This window comes from Propithecus coquereli, unplaced genomic scaffold (genome assembly GCF_000956105.1).
Source record: "Propithecus coquereli isolate 6110/MARCELLA unplaced genomic scaffold, Pcoq_1.0 Scaffold573, whole genome shotgun sequence".
In the NCBI taxonomy this organism is placed as follows: Eukaryota; Metazoa; Chordata; class Mammalia; order Primates; family Indriidae; genus Propithecus; species Propithecus coquereli.
The window spans coordinates 1,058,280-1,072,982 of NW_012151652.1; the positions used below are offsets into that span (position 1 = coordinate 1,058,280).

Below are 14,703 nucleotides of genomic sequence, written 5' to 3' on the forward strand. Positions count from 1 at the left end.
CATTGGTGCAATCATAGCTCACTGCAGTTTTGAACTCCTGGGCTCAAGCAATCCTCCTGCCTCAGACTCCCAAGTAGCTAGGACTACAGGTGAGTGCCACCATGCCTGGCTAGTTTCTAGTTTGGGGCTCTTATAAACAAAGCTGCTGAGAACATTCTCATACAGTCTCCTGTGTGAAAATGTCTTTATTTCTCTGCTCAGGAGTGCAATTGCCAAGTTTTATGGTAAGTACGTTTGTTTTCAAAGGTGCTGCCAAACTATTTTTCATAGTTGCTGTACCATTTCTACCAGCAACATATGTGTGATCCATATCTAAGAAGGCTATGTCTAACCCAGAGTCATAGAGATTTACTTTTAAATTTTCTTCTAGGAATTCCGTGATTTTAATTTTTAAAATTTAGGTCTGTGATTAATTTTCAGTTATTTTTTGTGTGTTGGGTGAAGATCATGAAAGGGTCTCATGAAAATGCTTTGACTCTTTTTTTTTTCTTTTTGAGACAAAGTCTCACTATGTTGCCCTGGGTAGAGTGCAGTGGGATCATTGTAACTCAATGCAACCTCAAACTCCTGGGCTTAAGTGATCCTCCTGCCTCAGCCTCCCAAGTAACTGGGACTATGGGTGTGTGCCACCACACCAGGCTAATTTTTTTTTCTATTTTTACTAGAGACAGGGTCTCGCCCTTGTTCAGGCTGATCTTGAACTCCTGAGCTCAAGCAATCCTCCCCTCTCAGCCTCCAAGAATGCTACAATTACAGGCATGAGCCACCTCACCTGGCCTGCTTTGACTGTTTTAAAATAAGAAGAAAAAATTAAGTATAATCAACTCATATTTGTATTTAGAGCAACACAGTTTTAAAATACAATTTTTAATAGCTTTTATAGAAGAAGGTGCCTCTGATATTATTTCTCACACGAAATACATGGTGACTTTCCACACCAATTCTCCAATTCTCTAACAGCAACTGGGTATCCTACAATTCAATTACATTCTGACACTAAAGCCAGGAGTTAGTACAAACCCCACAAGTTAAAGGCTCAGTCCCACAAGATTACCCCCACTTCAGACAACAGTTACAAGATCCTCAGGCCACTTGTACTTTTGACTGACCAACTATGAATTCAAGGGTTCCTACAATTCCTTCCTCAGTTTTGATAGTCCACTAAAAAGACTCATTGGACTCAGGACAACATTTTACTTACATTTATCAGTTTATTATGAAGGATACAACTCAGAAACAGCCAAACGGAAGAGATGCACAGGGCAAAGTATGGAGGGAGGTTGTGCAGAGCTCCCACGCCCTCTTGCCCTTCCCTCCAGTACTCCCGTGTGCTCACCAACCCAGAACCTCTTCCATCTCTGGCTGAAGAGTTTTTATAAATCAATCTCCAGCCCCCTCCTCTACCTGGAAGTCAGGGTGGAGTGCGTGATGCTGAAAGTTCCCACCCGCTAATTTTCGTGATGACCAGCATCCATCCTGAAGCTACCTAGAGGCCCCACTCTGAGTCACCTCGTTAGAATAAACACAGGTATGATTGAAAGGGGCTTGTTATGAATAACAAAAGACACTCTTATTAGGAGATTCCAGATGTTTTAGAACCCTGTGCCAGAAATAAGGGACAAAACCCCAATACAGTTGACCCTTGCACAATGCAGGGCTTAGAGGTGCCAACGCCCCATGCAGTAGAAAATCCATGTGTAACTTTTGACTCTCCCAAAACTTAACTACTAATAGCCTACTGTTGACCAGACATCTTATCAATAACATAAACAGTCAATAAACACATATTTTCTATGTTATATATACCATAAATAGAGAATATATTGTATTCTTACACTAAAATAAGCCAGAGAAAAGAAAATGTTATTAAGAAAATCATAAAGAAAAGAAAATATTTTCACTGTTCATTAAGTGGAAGTGAATCATCATAGGGGTCTTCATCCCCATTGTCCTCACATTGAGTAGGCTGAGGAGGAGGAGGAAGAGGAGGCTTTGGTCTTGCTTTCAGAGGTGGCAGAGGCAGAAGATAATTCGCATGTAAGTGAATCCACAGTGTTGTTCAAGGGTCAACTGTATATATTTTTGTCATACCAAAAGGTCCAAGAAGGGTAAAGTGCCTAGGGCCGCGGAAGTCATAATGCGGCCCTTTCAGTTGAGTAGCTTTCCCCCAGTCCAGATGCCAGAGTGGCAGGTTGGAATGGGTGCCAAAGCAAGCAGCGCTGGGTGCTGGTAGTGGAGACGGAGTGAAATGGACCGGCTGGGTACGTTTTCGAATGGAGTCAGCTGGACTGGCTGATGGAGCGGAGGCGGGAGGTGAATGAAAGAGAGAAATCAAGGATGTTTTTACAGCTTTTTTATTTGAAACATTGTTGGTTCTTTTAATTTTTTTTTCAAGACTTAAGGAACATTTTTTTAAAAATTTTAAGCTACTGATAGCTTATAACAATTTGGTAAGGCATATGTTTGTCAACAAAAACGGAAACATTTGTTTTTCCTCCCTACTTGATCCCTCGAAAATTTGGCAACTATCATGAGTATTCTTATTTTATGATAATATCATTATTTGCATAAGTTCAATAAGAATCTGTTCTCTGTAACAGGATTCAACTGGAAACATTAGTTGTATTACCAAGGCTTTGACTGAAATATCCTATTTTAAAATGTGCATAGAATGCCTGTTTTCAAGGATTCCCAGCCTTATAGTCAGTGAATAAGAAGTTGTCACTTCCTTGCAGGCCCAGAAACCTCCAGATATTAGATGCTGCAGGCAAAGTCTGATGTCTGCCTTGGTTTGACATCCTAGCATCAAGAGGTTTTTTAAAGTCCAAAATGAGATTCCTTGGTTAAAATTTCCGGCAAAGAAAATTTGAAAGGAGCCTGTGTGGTTATTCTTGCTGCACTTATGTAAATAATCAAGCCAAGTTTCAGACTAAACTTATTTTACAAACAAATTGGTTTTACCATGATTATCTTTGGTAGAAATGGGAGTGAGTGTAGAGAGAAGAAGTATGTTTCAGAAGGAAACTAGAGTATATTTGTTATTAGATTATAGCCCTGTTGATTGTTTTTGAGTTTTTATTATATACCTATAGACCAGATTGGATCCTAAATTCTTCTAGATTCCATCAATATCTGGCTACGGCTCTCCACTAAGAACAAAAACTGCCAAGCAATATAAACTTTAAGGGACAAGTCTCATGCCTGATGTAGAAGTCACACAGAGATTTTACCAGAACACCTGATTCCACAACCACAGACACTGAAATTGCAACCCAGGACAAGAAGTTGCTGTCTTCACACTGTGGAGGGCTCTTCCCAGGACTGTCCGAATAAGTCCTTGATGATACTCTTACTCTTCTTAATTTTTCCTTGCTCACCTCTTTCACTTGGTAGAATAATGTTTAGTTAGAATTTCACAATCAGTAGTTTTTGTGGGTAACTTTATAAAGTGTAGCATGTCAAACCCAAATCTTTTTTTTTTTTTTGAGACAGAGTCTTGTTCTGTCTCCAGGGTTAGAGTGTAGTGGCATCAGCCTAGCTCACAGCAATCTCAAACCTCTGGGCTCAAGTGATCCTCCTGCCTCAGCCTCCTGAGTAGCTGGGACTACAGGCGCACACCACTCCACCTGGCTAATTTTTCTATTTTTAGTAGAGACCGGGTCTTGCTATGTTGCTCAGGCTGGTCTCAAACTCCTGAGCTGAAGCCATCCTCCTGCCTCGGCCTCCCAGAGTGCTAGGATTACAGGTGTGAACCACTGCTCCCGGCCCAAATCTAAATCTTTACAGGACCCAAGAGAGGCCTTTTTTTTTGTCTGAGTATAGGGAACTTTATTGATGGTACATGTCATGTGGGGCTCCCTAGGCCACTCCCATTCTTCAAGAGGTCTGGCTTGGAAACTGTGTCAAGGGGAGATTCTCAGTGTGGTTGGGGACTGAGTGGGACAGGGACTCCCCAGAAGCTGAAGGTGTCTCCATCCTCTCATTAGGGGTGGTGGTCCAGGGCAGTGGTCCCCAACCTTTTTGGCACCAGGGACTGGTTTCATGGAAGATAATTTTTCCACGGACCAGGAGGGATGGGGGGTGGGGGTGGGGGTGGGGTGGGAGGGTGCCCTGGGTGGCAGGGAGGTGTGGTGTGGAGCTCAGGTGGTGATGTGTGGCCTGTTTCCTAACAGGCCATGGACTGGTACTGGGCCATGGCCTGGGGGTTGAGGACCATAGGTCCAGGAACTCTTACCTTTTGTTCCACATTGGAGGCCATGTGGACCATAAGGTCTACCACCCTGTTGCTGTAGCCAAATTCATTGTCATACCAGGAAATGAGCTTGACAAAGTGGTCATTGAGGGCAATGCCAGCCCCAGCGTTGAAGGTAGAAGAGTGGGTGTCACTGTTAAGGTTGGAGGAAACAATCAGGGGCTCAGTGAAGCCCGAGATTTCCCTGAGGGGGCCCTCTGATACCTGCTTCACCACCTTCTTGATATCATCATATTTGGCAGGTCTCTCCAGACAGCAGGTCTACAGCTGACATATTGGCGGTGTGGACACAGAAGGGCATGCCAGTGACCTTTCTGTTCAGCTTAGAGATGACCTTGTCCACAGCCCTGGCAGTGCCAGTTGAAAAAGGGATGATGTTCTGGAGAGCCCTGTGGCAATCATGCCACAGCTTCCCAGAGGGGCCATCCATGGTCTTCTGGGTGGTAGTGAGGCATGGACTGCTGTCATGAGTCCCTCCATGATGCCAAAGTTATCATGGATGGATGACTTTGGCCAGGGGGGTAAGTAGTTGGTGTTGCAGGAGGCATTGCTGATGACTGCAAGGTTGTTTTTGTACTTCTCGTGGATCATGCCCATTGAAAATCTGGGGTCATCAGCAGAGGGGGCAGAGATCATGACCCAGTGGCCATGACCCAGATACCAGTGGACTCCACAACACACATAATCAGTGCCAGCATCAGCCCATTTGATTTTGGTGGGATCTTACTCCTGGAAGATAGTTCTGAGATCTCCATTGATGACAAGCTTCCTGTTCTCAGCCTTGACTGTGCTATGGAACTTGCCATAGGTGGAATCATACTGGAACACGTAGACCATGTAGTTGAGGTCAATGAAGGAATCATTGATGGTGACAATATCCACTTTGCCAGAGTTAAAAGCAGCAGTGGTGACCAGGTGCCCAATATGGCCAAATCTGTTTACTCCAACCTTCACTTTCACCGCGGTGTCTCAGGGACAAGAATGGCGCTGCATGAGAAGATGGCAGTCTGTCAAGTGGGAGGAGCAGAGACCTAAGAGAGTTTTAGTCCACCTAGTGGGTAACTTTAACAACATCTCTAATGCAGCTATTTGTTCAAATTGTAATAGCGGTCTCTTTTACAGAGTTAGCACCCTGCTTTAATTTAACCCATTCTTGGGATGCAGATGATAGGATTGCTACCTACTAACTGAAAAGGGAGAAATCTGTGCAGTTGCTCATACTTCTTGTTGCATATTGATAAATACATCAGGTATTGTAGAGACTCCACTGCAAAAAGTTAACAAACAGGCTTCTTGGTTAAAACAGGCAGATTTCTCATCTGGCTCATTCTTTGATCTATTTAATTTTAGTTGGTTTGGTTCAGCTAGGCAATCCTAGCTAAGAAGCATACTCGAAACTATTGGTATTATCATCCTGATAGTCATAGTAGTTTAGTAGTTTCCGGCCAGGCACAGTGGCTCATGCCTGTAATCCTAGCACTTTTGGGAGAATTGCTTGAGGCCAGGAGATGGAGACCAGCCAGGGAAATGTAGCTAGGCCCTGTCTCTACAAAAAATAGGAAAATTAGCCAGGGTATGATGGCCTGCCTATAGTCCTAGCTACTCAGGAGGCCGAGGCATGAGAATCACTTAAGCCCAGGAGTTTGAGGTTGCAGTGAGCTATGATGACACCACTGCACTGTAGCCCAGGTGACAGAGCGAGACCCTGTTTCCAAACAAAAACAAACAAAACAGTAGTTTCCCTGGTGTGCTATATCCTCTCAGAAAGTTTTAAATGTTTGCATGCAGCCATCTGTTGAATGTCAAATGGTCTCTTTTCAGCTAGAAGGACAAAAACAATGAAATGCATGATCATAAGGACACTGTAACCCGTGAATGATGTGTTGAGTCTGGAAAGCCAGAATCATGGTAACGGAGAGTAGCACCAATGCTCTTTGTTTTGGTCACACTCTCACCTAGGTTGAGAACAGAGCAAGTAGAGAAGATATCAAGAACTGAGCACTAGAGTCATCCAACATTTAAAGATTAAGCCAAAGAGGAGAAATCAGCAAAGTATATTGAATAATAGGCCCAGTGAGGGAATAGGAATATCAGGACAGTGTGATGTGGAGGGAAGTTCAGGGGGGAAAGTGTTTTAAGAGGAAGGAAGAATGTCAATTGTTTGAAATTCTGCTGAGAGGTCAATTTAGATATGAATAGAGAATTGACAATTGGTTTTGGAAACAAGATTATTAATAACCTTGATGATTATGATGATGGACGCCAAAGCTGGATCACGGTAAGTTGAGAAGTGAATGTGAAGTGAGGAAGTGGGAACAAGCACCCCAGAGAGATCTTGAAAAGCCTCTCTCTGAGCACGTATGCAGAGCAGATAGCAGACAAATTAGAACAGTTGCTGGAAGTGATTTTGGAGTGGAGGGAGGTTTATTTTAGATAGGAGGAATTTCAGTATGTTCATATGCTGATAAGAGTAATTCAATTGAGAGGAAAAAAACAATGATTCTGGAGGGGGAGGTAATTGTATTAATAGCAGTAAAATCCTTAGAAATGGGAGAGTGAAAGGAATTGGGGTCACCGGTGGAGGGACTGGCCTTCATAGGCATAGGGACATCTCATTCGTAGGAACTCAAATGTTGCTATACAGGTAAAAGTAATTTTGATGGTGAGAAGATAAGGGAATTCATGCCTGATATCTTTAATTTTTCCATGAGCTCTGAGGCAAAGTTGATCAGCAAAAAGTGGGGTTTGAGGAGCAGGTATATAGGAGGATTTTTTTTTTTTTTGGAGACAGAGTCTTGCTCTGTTGTCTGGGCTAGAGTGCCCTGGCGTCAGCCTAGCTCACAGCAACCTCAAACTCCTGGGCTCAAGTGATCCTCCTGCCTCAGCCTCCCGAGCAGCTGGGACTACAGGCATGCTTTTTTTCTATATATTTTTAGTTGTCCAGCTAATTTCTTTCTATTTTTAGTAGAAATGGGGTCTCCTCTTGCTCAGGCTGGTCTTGAACTCCTGACCTTCAGCGATCCTCCTGCCTCGGCCTCCCCAGAGTGCTAGGATTACCGGCTTGAGCCACCCTCCCCGGCCTGGAGGCTTTTAATAGATAGGAAAAGGAATGAAATAATTCTTCCATCAAGTCTATTTAACATAAATTTAGCGGAGAAAACCCCCCTAGGATTAAGTACATCTCCCAAACCCTTTTTCTCTCTCACCGGACCTTTTGCTCCTTTCTGGTACTCATCACCATGTAACTACATTTTTTAGTTCACTTGTCTGTTCCCCCATTAGAGAATGACAGGAAGTCAGGGACCTTGTCTAATTTCCCAATTTGTATTTAGGCCATACATAGTGCAGGGCCAGCAGATAGTCACTAATACTTGTTGACACAAAAATGTTAATGAATGGATGTCTTCAGAATTTTGTCTTAGGCCACCCTGTTAAGTACTTGTTTGGGCAAGTTACTTTTCCTATCTGAGATTTCATTTCTGAATCTATACCATGGGAATTATAATCTCTCTCTTGCCTACCTCTCACCACGTTATCGTGAGGAGTATCTGAGCCAATAAACCTAGAAATGTTTCATCAAGTGCTCCTTAAATGTAACGGATTGTTATTTTTAGCCCACTGGTAGCCTCGCAGGTAGCAGGTGCCGAAAAAGCTTGCTGACTGGGGGAGGGGACATATTGTTTCTGCGACTGCAGGCACCGAAACTCGGCAGAAGTGTTCCGCGGACCGCGGAGGGGCGGGGCTCGGGCCAGCATCCTTCTTGCACCGGCCCTTCCCTGGAGGCGCTAGCCGGGCGAGAATGGGGGGCAGGGAGGCCAAGGGGGGAGTAACTGTCAAAACTCGCCGCTTGGCGCCATTATTTAAATGGTACGTGCCTGTCTCGCTGCTGTGCGTGCCCGGGGCGGGGCGCCGAGCGCCCGGAGCTGGGAGGAGGCCTGGGCGGGCCGGGAAGGTGGAGGGGCGGGGCGGGGCGGGGCCAGGCCGGCCAGAGGGGAGGGTCTAGCGGCGGCCCCCGGCGAGGTTCACTGCGCTTGCGCTGACAGACGCAAGATGGCGGACAGTGCGGAACTAAAGGTAAAGCGCAGCTCGAATTCACTTCTAATATTCGGCCGCGGAGACGGCGCCGGTGGTGCCGGGGGGGATGGGTCCGACCCTGGGGGGCGGCTCGGGTCTGACTCCACCCGGGCCTGGAGTTGTAGGGAAAGAGGCGCGCCTGGCCCCAGCATAGGGGGCCCGGCTGCGGCGGGCCGCGGGCCCCGGGTGCCTCGGGGGCGCTGACGGGTCGTCCCCGGCGTGTTATTGTTGTGGGCGCCTCTGGCGGGGGTGGCGGGGGAAGAGATAGGGAGTCGGGAGGTAGGGGCTGCGGCTGTGCCCAGGGCTCGGCTGCCTCACCTTCCAGTCAGCCTCCCCGCCCCCCATGGGGAGCTGGGGCTGGGGGCAGGGTGTTCTTGTAGGGGGGACTGGGAAAGCTCCCTGTCGCCGCTTCCTCTTCCTCCTTGGCAGTCCCGGGCTCCTGTCAGGCGCTCTCCTCAGACCCCCGGGAACTTGGCTCCGGCCGCCCCGCCCCTCCGTGGATCCTTACCGCCCCCGCCCCGGACTCGGCTTTCCCCGGTTGCCCTCCTGTCAGGAGGTGCCCGGGGTACCCCGCTTGTGGGAGGCGCGATCCTGGGGCGATGGGGTGGGGATGTGGGGGAAAAGCTCCGGTAAAGTTTAGCAAGCCCCAGGCCGGCATTGGGGTTCGGCCGAAGGGTAGCGGGAGAGGCTGTCTAGGCGGGACGTTACTCTTCCTCTCAGATTCCGGGGAGCCGGGGGAGAAACCCCCTCGAAGAGTGTGTATTTGGAAGCAGTGGTGGGTGGTGAGATGCAGCTACCTCTCTCCCTTCTCTTGCTTTGGCTGGTGTGGAGGGTGAGAGGAGCCTTTGGGGGTCTCCGCACACACCATGATGGCGATGCTATAGCTGATGGAGGTGAATGGTTCGTGTTTATATCCCCCTGTTGCCTTTTGTTTGTAGGGACATCTTGCTGGCCATGTTGATTTGAACGAAATTCTCCCCTCATCCTACTCCAACCCCCAATAAATAGAACGTTCCTCCGTTCCTCTCAACTGTACCAATTACTCACGCCTCGCGAAATTAGATGAAAGGGTGCCTCCTTTTCCCCGCTTTTTCTCCCACCCCAATCTTTACCTGATGATGGCTTCTTTACCGAAGCAGATATACCACTACACAAGCAGTTGGGGGAGGGAGGTGGAACCCTTGCGATTGGATTGTGACAAATGGGGCTCCGCTTGAATAATTTTGGTTTAGTAGCAAGCAGTTCTTAACTAACGCGTATTATTTCGAGCCTCTGAATGCGATATTCCCTTCTCTGGCTTCCTGTGTGTGTGAACCAAGCAGCTGGTTGTATCTCGACCCAGAGAACTGACATCTCTGTCAGAGTGGAGACTGGGATATACAATTGTAAATCTTTAGGGACAGTCTTTTTATAATTAGTAAAAATTATTTAAATTTTTTTCCCCATTATCATGGAACGACAATTTCTAGCCACCAAGCGTCAGATTTGTTTCTGGAGAGTTTTCCCTGTAGAAAAGCCTCACTGAAAGATCGTTTCTCCTAATAACTTCGCGATGTTAACATTCCAAGATTTGTATGTTAGGGTATTGGTGTTGAGTGTCATTCTTTTTCGATTAACTTATAATTGCAGATTTATTTAAGGGAGAACGGATTTAGAATAGTCTTTTTTTTTCCAGTTTCAAACTATTGACTGAAATGAGAAAGCCTCAGGAATATTTGAATATTTGGAGATAATTAGCCCTTGAAATAAAAAAGTACACAACTTTAAGATACACATTTTCTATAATTTTTCTCTTAAAATATGGTCACTATGTTGCTCTGATCTTTGCTTTCTAATATTTAATTTATCAGGAGTCCTTTTGAATGATAGCTAATCAGTTCTGTTATACATGCACTGTAGAGTAAAGCTGAAAAGCTTGTGTGGACTATAATATTGTCACTTTTGATGCTGTCCAAAGAAACTAGTATGGAAAGCACATGCTGGGAGATTTCCTTCTTTGTTCTTTCCCATTTTAAGAAAGTGCCTTTGGGGATAGATCAGATCCCTGGTGTGAGTCTTGTTAGGTAAAGTTTCTCTTTACAAAAATGAGCAAGAATCAGATAAACACCAAACACTAAGAAGAAATGTTATTTTGCTAAAATTGGTCTCCTTTTTTGCTTTCACCAAATTTACTTGACTTTTTCCAGAAGAACTGTTTTCTATTTTTATGTTCCTGTTGTATAATTTTTCAAATTATAATAACTGTTTTGGCATGTTGGTATGTCATTGTATGTGCCTGAGACTTTGAGGAGCTGTGATAAATTGCTTAGCTGGTGATAGCTGTGTTAAAAATTTTGGTTAATACTTCATTGTGGTTAGATTTGCTGTTCTTATTTGGGGGATGGAGGAGGTGATCTCAGGAACGCCTACTATGGATATTTGAGAATGTGTATATATAATTTTATGTGCAGTAGGTTTGAAAGCTACTCCTTTTGGAAATGATATTTCCTGAAGGTTTTTTGTTTGTGATTTTTGGAGGTAAATATCATACATCCTTAATAAGATAGGAAAAATCAGAGTAAGAATTTTAAAAACTCTAGATTTCTTTGAAATTTTAAATGAAAATATAATTCTTCCAACTATGAAGCTTTGAGTAAACAATGACTTTTCCATTATCTTAGTTCACAGCCCACACTTCATTTTGCTGTGGATTATATTCGTAGTTATTTTCCTCATAGCCCTTTTAGTGAGTCCTTTTAAATCTATAAGGAATCTACAAAGATCAGATGGGAAGAGCACATAGATCTGTATCCCCTCTAGGAATAGTGCAAGCTGCAACACTTCAAGATAGTGCCAATAAAAATTAGATTGTGAGTCACACATATCAAAATGAGTTCTCTGTGCACGTTTATGAAAAGTTTAATTTTTCATTAGGAGAATACCCATAAATGATATTTTAAGAATGTGGGGAGAGAGTATTTTATCATCTTTAGGAGATTAAAAGCAGGAGAGTGTGATGGCCAGATGATCTTGGTAGTTAATCTGACAGCATCATGCAGCTCCTCTTTAAAGTGCTTTTTTTTAAAAACAAATGTTTTTTGCATTAAAACTCAAACCAAGTTATATTGCCATTTTAACTTACAGGAGGAACAGTGGGAGGGAAGAAGTTCATCATCATTTTAGTGGAGTAAATAATGGAATTCAGTGGGAAGAGAACCCATACTTTTAAAAGTATAAGTCTGTCAGTAAATTCTGTTGTCATTTTCTGCTTATTTATTTTCAAGAAATAGCCACTCAATTTTGATCTTTGTGGTGTAATTTGCTTGCTGTTATTTCAGATAAAGGCAAGTAAATCTGACAGTTTATTCATGGATTTGGTTTGAACTTTCTTTTGTCAAGTGCCACATTTAGATGGCTTTTGTTTTATGTCACCATTTTTATGAACAGTATTTAAAAACATTTTATAAAACACTACAGTATAGTTTTTAAGTATTTCATATAATTGTTTTGAAATACCGCCTTCTTTTCATCTGGTGTTTTCTCCTGGGTGATTTCATTGTCTTTCTCTTCAAAGAGTCTCTTGTAATCCCTGTTGATTGCAGTAGTGCTTAGTGGCTAGTCCATAGCTGATTAACCTTGGGTTTCTCCTGTTGAACTCCGTCAACATGCTGCTCCAGGGTTCTTGCTGAGGCTTTTGAGTTCCGTGTGATTTCTACCCTTTCTTGCTGGTAACTAGGGATAAGAAAATAAAATAGCTCATGCTTGTAGTGGAAACTGGGAAGAAGTATCTGAGTGTCAGAGAAACTGCTTATGATGAGATGTGGCCTTTAAAAGCAACAACAAAACTGATTCATTACTTCATAGAATTGATTGTAGTGTTTTCTAAAGTATTTGGTTCTAGCATTAAGCATCTTGTTTTTTAAATGTTTAAGTAATAATATCCTATTAATATAGTACTTTGCAGTTCACAATGTATCACATTATCTCATTTCATCTTTTCAGTAGTTCTTTGATTTAGAAAAGGCAAGTAATAACTGCCTTTAATAGTTAGAGAAAGTGAGCCCAGAAATGATAAGTGACTAGCTCAAGGTCATACAAATAAAAATGGGAGGGCTTGAGTCTCCTTGATGGTGCCCTGGCAGCTCTGGAGTCCTCTAGGGTACTCAGCTCACAAAGAATTCTAGTTATGTTGTTGCTAATACTTTCCCTTTTGCTGTATGCCAGGATATTTTTGGATATTCCTTGGGCATTTTGCAAGCTTCCTTGCAAAAAGTTTGGAGTTTGTTAGTTGGAATTATACACATTAATTTATGCAAATAGCACTTTGCTTGGGAAATTTCAGAGAATACTGAAAAGTAAGCAGAAAAATAAACAGCACCTGTAATCTCAACACTCAGAAGTATCATGGTTAACTTCTGGGTATCTATCCACTTAGACTTTATGTGAGCATAAGTTTATGTATATTCATCACAAAAGAGATCATACTGGTTTTTTTTTTGTTTGTTTATAATCTATTTTCGTGGCTAGGTATCTTTCCAGGTTAGTAAACATAGGTCTGTATGACCATTTGAAAGATTGCATTGTATTTTATTCAACTAATTCCTATCATTAGACAATTAGATTATTTCTGCCTTTTTGCTGTTTTAAACAATGCCTTGGCATCAGCCTTGTATAAAAGTTTGTTTTATTTTAACTAAATATATTGATATGACAGACCTTTTTGGTGTTTTAGAAAGCAATGCAGATGGTTTTTGATTAAACTGTTATGAGTGAAATAAACTAGTAATTCTTGGTTTGTTCATTGTTATACCTTTATTGTTTCTGTTTCTATAAACATGTTAGATAAGATCATTAAATCATGGCAAATAGATTTTACAAAATGTAAGCAAACATTGCTTCTGAATATGAATGTTTGATACAGTATGAAATTGATTATGAAACAGTATGTATAATTTATTTCAAGAATGTTTAATTTTGGAAATTATATCACAATAATCAAATATTGTAAGTTTTTGTACCTTATTTAGATGCTTATCAGTTTTTAATTGGCATTTTAAAACTACTGAACATTAATATAGAGAAAGTAGAAATGAGAATTTGCTTTACTCTTTTTTTTTTTTTTTTTTTTGAGACAGAGTCTGGCTCTGTTGCCCAGGCTAGAGTGCCGTGGCGTCATCCTAGCTCACAGCAACCTCAAACTCCTGGGCTCAAGCGATCCTACTGCCCCAGCCTCCTGAGTAGCTGGGACTACAGGCATGCGCCACCATGCCTGGCTAATTTTTTTTTTTGTATATATTTTTAGTAGTCCGATTAATTTCTTTCTAATTTTAGTAGAGACGGGGTCTCACTCTTGCTCAGGCTGGTCTCGAACTCCTGAGCTCAAACAATCCGCCCGCCTCAGCCTCCCAGAGTGCTAGGATTACAGGCGTGAGCCACCGCGCCTGGCCTTTACTCTTATTTTTAATCTTAAGGCAAAGTGTTGCTATAATATTAAATTGATAGGTAACACTTTCGAGGAGCTGGTTATAGAAAGGTTACATAGGCAAAGAAAACATTTTTCTATTCTAAGAAGGAAACTTTATGAGTTAAATCAATTAAATGCATATGTAAATTAAGATAAGAATGCTATTTGTGTAACATTTGAAAAGTACTGTGCTATAGAAGGAAAAGTTGATGAAATTAAGGGTGTGAAATTGATCCTACTCTAAATTTGTTAGAATTTGGTCTTCACCTAAATCTACATTTATGTAGCAAATTTTATCATTAGGGTTTTTAAAAAAATAGGCAATAGAGAAATTTTAAAGTATGTAGTCCTCATTTATCAATTTCAGAAGTAGTACTAATTGCCATTGTACTTTTTGCTACTCTTACTGCTAGATGTTTGTGACTATACCTCCTGTTACAAGTTAAAAATTGTGGCAGTCCCATTGCTTTGATTCCCTCTACTCTTGGTTTCAGTGGTGTCACATGAAAAGATAATTCCCCAGAATTATCACCCCTTAGAACCCTACACTCAGAGGGTTTTCTGATAATCCTTCATTCTTTGCTATAAACTTTCAAAGTTCATCAGAAGGAAGAAACCACCTTTTTTCCTTTTCTGCTTTTCCTCAGATCAAGCAAATAAAACAAACATAAACCCTTTGAACATTAACTAGTAACTGAAATATCAGTAACTCTCATAGGACTGTTGTAAACCTTCCTGTTATTGAAAACTTCATCTCTTTTACCTTTCCTGCTATTCTCTGCTTTCAATGTTCTCCCCCCCCTTTGGTTGCCAGATTAGTTTCACCAAAACACTCTTTTCATCCTGTCACTCCTGTCTATAAAAACTTTGAATGGCTTTCCATGAAAAACTGGATAAAGTTTTAGCTCTCAGTCTGATATTCAAGATTTTCTAT

The 14,703-nt window shown here is 42.4% G+C and overlaps 1 pseudogene; it reads right to left on the reverse strand.

Moving 5' to 3' along the window:
* Nucleotides 1-5,104, reverse strand: part of LOC105821422 — a 212,969-nt pseudogene extending 207,865 nt beyond the window's left edge.
* Nucleotides 5,105-14,703: the final 9,599 nt, after the last annotated feature.